Source organism: Dermacentor silvarum, unplaced genomic scaffold (assembly GCF_013339745.2).
Source record: "Dermacentor silvarum isolate Dsil-2018 unplaced genomic scaffold, BIME_Dsil_1.4 Seq927, whole genome shotgun sequence".
NCBI lineage: Eukaryota > Metazoa > Arthropoda > Arachnida > Ixodida > Ixodidae > Dermacentor > Dermacentor silvarum.
This window is the reverse complement of record NW_023606979.1, coordinates 104201-111167: the sequence shown is the minus strand read 5'-3', so window position 1 is coordinate 111167 and position 6967 is coordinate 104201.

The following is a 6967-nucleotide window of genomic DNA, read 5'->3' as shown; positions in this document are numbered from 1 at the left end:
CGCATAGAGGAGATCACGCAAGAAGCTCAAGAGTACGCGGACAAGGTGGCTACCGACAACTGGCTGGATATCTGCGAGAGTGCAGGTAACAACCTACACACGAGCAAAGCGTGGTCTCTCTTTCGCACGCTGCTTGGACAACCCAAACGAAAGAACCACCTAGAGGTTGTACAACTAAAGAAAGGAATTAACTCGAAAACCTTAGCAGAACAAATCGCGGACCACTTCTTCCCAACAGCTACCATCATTGTAGCACACAACCTCTACCTGTATTGGCAGACCACACTCCTTCCGATCTCGACCGCCCCTTCACAATGGGTGAGCTGAGAATTGCCATCAATGCCTGTAAACGGCAGACAGCACCGGGATGGGACGGGATAACTAACAAGATGTTACGAAATTTACCCGACACTCAACTGCAATACCTCCTCGACACCATCAACCAAGTTTGGGACACAGGCAATATACCCTCAGCATGGAAAATGGCCACGATAATTCCCATTCCCAAACCTAATAAGACCCCACACGAAATTGCGAATATCCGCCCCATTTCACTGATGTCGTGTCCAGGAAAACTTATGGAGCGCATGGCACTATCACGACTACTCTGGAAACAGGACATGACATATCCGGTCGACCCACGTGTAATCGGATTCCGGAAACACATGTCAACGCAAGATGTGATGCTTGCTTTGCAGGATGTGTACACTGAATGCAGTACTTCTCAACTGTGCGCCATAGTTGGCCTGGACATCAAGGGTGCTTTTGACCACGTCGCCCACGAAGCGGTTCTCGAAGGCCTTAGAGAGATCCGACCGGGACAGAAGCTATATAACTATGTCCGAAACTTTCTTACTGACCGCGCTGTTTCCGTGAAGGTAAATGAGGTAGAAGCAGACGCACGGTACCTCCAACAAGGGGTGCCGCAAGGGTCGATTCTGTCACCAACCCTCTTCTCCCTCGCTCTCAACGGTCTGACGCGCCATCTCAGAAGCTGTGCCAGACCTTCATTTTACAATATATGCGGACGACATCACCCTCTGGACCTGCAAAGGTTCACCATCAGAAATACAACACACACTACAGTCGGCCGTTGACACCACAGCTCGGTACCTTCATGAAAGAGGGCTCACTCTATCCAATGCCAAATCAGAGTACATCGTCGTCACGAACGGGAAACTTCCAAAGGCTCGGGAAGATCGGCAGCTCATTACACTCTCCATACAGAATGACCCCATTCCTAGGAAGCCCTACATAAAGGTGCTAGGCTTCTGGTTGCAAGACGACGGCAAGTCCAAGGAATGGCTTCAACATACAACCGAACAATTACAACAAGTTCACCGCCTCTTGAAACGCACTACGCGTAAGCTAAGAGGCATCAAAGAACATCAACTCAGGCGCATGACCCTGGCCCTAGCCATACCCCGCGTCATGTATCAATACCCGTATATGGAAATTACTAAGACGCAAAAATCTAAGCTTGAAACCATGCTCCGTCAAATCTCTCGTACAATATTGGGTACCCCACAATACGCCAAGTCCGCAAGGGTTCAAGATACGGCGATTCTTCCTAAACTCGACGAGCTGGCTCAACTTCACCGTGAAGCACAATTTACCCGCTTAAGCTCTCTGCACAAGGACACGCCCTGCTTAGTGAGTTGGGCTACGATATACCTCCACCATCCGCATTCGAAGCAACCCGGCCCCCATGGGCGACGCTCGACCAGATCGCCGTCGAACCTGTACCACGACACATGGACCCAGACAGACAGCCAGGACGACGACAAGCACGAGCCCAACATCTCCACGAAAACACAGAAGAGTGGATCTTGTACACGGACGCATCTCCTTCTCAGAGCTGCGAGGGCTACCGGACAGGGATAGCGTCCGAAGGAGTACCATTGTCCTGGGGCTTCCATTACAACATTAGCACGCAACGCTTGGCAGAAATCACGGCCGTTGTAGAGGCCGTTACCATGCCCAACCCGCATGCCCGTAATATACTGATACGCACAGATAGTCAAGCAGCCTGTCGAGCCCTCGCGACAGGTGACATTCCAGACGCGCATTACAACGCATGAGCTAACCACTTTGATGCCCACCCTTCCATACGTGTGCGGATACAGTGGATACCTGGTCACTCGGGGATTAGAGGGAATGAAGTGGCACATGCCACGTCCCGCGCAAGTCTCCCGGGCCCTCCCCTGTGGTGGCCGGATTCACTGAACCGTACCGAATTACTTGCTCTGGCACGTTCCGATCGGCGCGAAAGATTAGACGAAATGCGTAGCAAATGCAGAGTTTATCCGAATCCACCCCACTCCATGACGCGACGCGAGGCGGCCCTAGTGCGGCGTGCGCAAACACACTCTCTACTGACCCCCCACATACAGCACTACATACAAGGCAATGACGGGCCTCCCACCTGTGTGGCATGCGGTGGTTTCCCGGATAACGCCCACGTTCTGTGGGATTGTCCGGGTGCCCATGCAGCCATGCGCGGGAGCCTCAGTCAAATACCTACTACAAGAAGACCTGCGACCCTGGAGGAGTGGCTGGCGGACTCCTCCCCAGACATTATGAAAGCACTGCTCGTACACCTTAAACTTCTGGGCCTGTCTGAAGATTAGGCCTCGCTCTTTTTGGTGGACCCGGACTGGGGTCTATGTTTTTTTTTTTAAATAAAGTTGTTCTATCTCTCTCTCTCTCCGTGCTCACAGGGCGCGACACCAGGTGGCACCGTGCTACGGTGGCTAGATGGGTAGGTGTGCCGACCGGCGACTCTGGAGCGTAGTTCACCGCTTCTCCGCGTCATGACGCAAAATTGGCGCTGCGGTCAGTAGAACGGTTCCGCAGCTCGCGTCGTCTGCTACAGGGGGCTGGCGGACTGGCGGCGAGCAAAAAAAAAAAATAAAGCCCGTATTGGAATAGTTGTATGTCGTCTGTTCGTGTCAGTTTCAAAGGTGAAGAGTTCCGCATCTCTCGTACTGTTTGTAAGTTCCTAAGCGATGTGGAACGTTCCAGGTAGGAAAAATGACCGGCGAGATTAGCGGCGGCGTTGCTCCACCAATCAAGACCACCAAGGAGACCTACTGCTTCGCTCCGAACTGCAAGTCGGGCTCTAAATTTGTGAGAAAGACTGCGGAATTGTTCCGCTGTCTGACAGCGGAAATATTCGCCCCGAGCTGCTCAGTAGCTTGCTCAGTACCGGTACTGTGGCTAGATTGTATCGGCGACGTTAATGAGCAAGCGGTACACCGAAAAGCGTACGTCCATGAGCTCCTCAACGTTGGAAATTTGTAAGCCGCACATGAGGTGCTCAGCGCCTGCGACATCGAGCACCGCTGCGCTGCTACAGGGAAAAGAAAAGTGATTCTAGGCTGATATTCTATATAGCAGGCTATGTAGCAAGGAAGTTCCTGCAAAGAACCAAGTGCTCCGATTGCTCAGGGACATTACTGAATTCAACAGAATGAGTAGGTCAGGGCTGTTGCTCCCTTTTGAAGCACTAAAAAAACTGGTAGCATCGCTCGAAGACGCCTTCAAGCTGTGCTTCAGTTTAAATGAGTTACGAAGGAACATTGTATCGCCGACTTTGCATCCTTTCTGCAGCTGAATCCCCCGAATTTGATCGGCTGTAAGCGGCACAAGAAAGAGCTCACAAACGATCAGTGGCGTAGCCAAGGGGGGGGGGGGGGGTTCGGGGGGTTCAAACACCCCCCCCCGAAATTTTTTGCACCCCCCCCCCCCACTAACCCACCCTTTTCTCTCGTCGCTTCGCGCTGACATATTTCAAGAAACCGGTGCTACTTTCACACTTTCATTCCTGGGCGCTTCCGTTTGGGTTGGTAATTTACAGCGAATCATGTCTGCATATGGAAAAAAACTGTCACGGTGTTTGTCAAGGCCTTGACACTCTGTGAGGTTTTGGGCGCGAATGTGGCGTCCGCATTCTGAAACAACAAATGCGCAACAAATGAAGCAACAAATGCGGCCGCCGCATTTTAGATGAAGGCGAAAATGCTCGAGTCCCGTTTACTTAGATTTAGGTGCACGTTAAAGTACCCAGGTGGTCGAAATTTCCGGTATACATTTCCGCCGCTTCCCTTCAGGTGCCGGTTAGGCCGCGTTCGCGTAGGAACTTGGTCTCGAAGCTGTCGGAAGCGGCACAATGTTGCAAAAATCCGCCCGCCTAAGCGGCAAAACAGGCATAAAAACAGGCGGCGAGCCAAATTGGTCTCGGACCGATTTTTTCGCCATGGCGAAGCGGAAACGCGGCGGAAAGTCGTTCTGCTCGACCGGAAGCTACACTAGCATGTAAACTTCCGGTCGTAACATTGAACATGGCACCAAAAGTGTAGGCTGTAATGCTGATCGACGCGATCAAGAACCAGCCCTTGCTCTACGACAAGAGTGGCACTCAAACGTACTGTCAGCAATACTCGCGATAGTATTCAACGTCGCGCGACAGGAGGTGCGGCAACGAAGCCTTGGCGTGACCCAACTTCTTACACTTTTGCAAAGCCAGGCGAACCCACCACTGCCGTTTCCGAGGTTTTCTTGTCTTCCGTTTATTCATTGTCGATTTCTAGAAAACAAGTAGGTAGAAGTATAAAAGCCATTTCTTCTTCCACTTCCATGGAAGACAATAGTTAGGCAGATTCCTCGTTGGCGCTCCATAATTCTCCTCGCACGTGCACGGTATGTTGCAGAAGTCGCAGGGTGCTTTTCTCGTCGCGACGATAGATTGGGAGCGTAGGTCTCACGTAGGACGCGCAGGCTTCGGCGAGCCTCAACACAAGGGCCAGCCCGGGTTTTAGCTTTGGTGTTCCCGTTGCCGCTTTCGTGTCCTGGAGGCACCGAAAATAATACGAAATGATGAAATGTTATTACAACTTGTAAATAAAAGCTATTAAAGAAATATAATCACGCCTATAGGCAGCAACCTGTGACACAGCGCTACTGCTCCCGTGTGAGGAGAATTACAGAACGCCAACGAGGAACTTACCGAAGGTCGCAGATGACACGCGAACTTGCGCAAGATGATCACTTTTGATGACGGGTGGGTCAGTGAATGAACATACCGCTCGAAATAATGCGATAATGAGCGCCACCACGCCGACAAACGTACGCAGACTAGATGGATGTGGACGAAAGCGGCAGCGCGGCCGCGGTGGTAGCAAAACAAATGTGAACTTGGACATGCGCGGAAAAGATTTTCCGGCCGCTTTGGCCTCTCCACCCGCTTGCCGCTTCCCAAATGTGAACGTAGCCATAGTCTGCAGCGCAAAACGTCTCTCGTTTGCGATTGCGCCCCTACGGAAGGCTGGTAGTTACTGTTCTGTTGCTGAATCCCAAACCAGCAATTATGAAAGGCTGGTAGTTGCTGTTGTGTTGTGGAATCCCAAACCAGCAATGTACACACGAAAGGGTTGATGCCAGCACTGAAAGTCCACCGACTCGCAACAGAATGCACGAAACAGACAGCCGACAAGCATGGATTACTGCTGTGCGCAGTACAGCGTAAGTAAACTGTTCTTGCAGGCGCTGACAGTTCTCGTCGGAGTTCACGCGTCCTGAGAAATTGATTATGTGCACTATGCACTGAACAAGACCGGAGTTCATTCCTGCATCACTAGTACACCAATCAGTCGAGATTCTGTGAGGTACAAGGCCACTTCCTGTTTGCACCGGCCTAAGTGAAGCAGAAATGACTCGCACGCACTACTTAAAATGCGTACACATGCCATAACTATGCAGTGCGGTGAAATATTCTGTACAATTCTGAATCTGTTGACGTAAAGGCAAATGACGGCTGCACGCTCGCACACAGCGGAAGACACAGCGGCCCATGCACTTGCGGCAGGAAATGCAAGGCGACGAAAGCTTCGTAAAAAAAAAGCATTACTCGTTTTTGCGCGTATTTAAGTTTTCTAGCGCAAAGACGCAGCGAACAAGCTATTGCTATGGGAGTAGGTATAGCCTGGTAACACGTGCATTTTCACATGTATAGCCGTCCTTGACCTGTGAAACGCACTTCGCCCCGACGAGGACGACGCCATCTACGCTTAACGGAGATTAACAATTAATGATGTCTTCTCCGATCGGGCGGGTCGTCTCAATGATGCGTTTTCGAAGACTGGTCCATTCAGTGGCGCGATGAGAGACGGTTGCTCCAAACGACCACTGTACCTGTCGTACTTACTGTATTTTACTGAGCTTACATTACTTTTTACTTAATTTCTTCACAAGCACACAGTGCCACACACACACGCGAGGGGGGGTCCCATGTCTTTGATATACATGCATAGAGTGTGCTTAAACTACCGATACTTATTATCGATCACGTCACGTAGTGGAAAGCAGACGCTTGCCCCCCCCCCCCCCCCCCCCCCCCCCCCGCCGGTCGGGCCGATGAACCCCCCCTGAAAAAAATTTCTGGCTACGCCCCTGCAAACGATGTTGCGAAGTTCTATATACGATTACACGGCTTTACTTTCTTGTAAAGGGCAAGAACATGGCGCGCGAAAGCAACAGGGAGAAGGGGAAGCACCTGAAGATGAGGTGTGTGCTGTGAACAATGCTATGATGTGGTGGACCAACGTTGCGGCCTTGCTGGCGCTAGCTAATTTATGTTGGTGTGTCTGCTGACTCAAGTTACGAGAGCTTTTCTTGTATTTTAAATATATTCACGAATCTAGTCCAAGACATATTGCTTTATTTTATTACAATGAAACAGTGAACCATATATGCACTTAACAACACAATTCTTCTCGCACCAATTTAGATACCGTAACTGACGCAGCAATAAAACCAATAGCTTGATTTCTCGAAATTGAAACATTAGAACTCGCTAAATATCATGTAAACACGGTTCCACATGCCGTATAAAACCATTGCAGTATTGTTTTATGCATGGAAAAAATGCATTTACGTCTTTAATGCAATTGGCTGGAGCGCCGCGTTT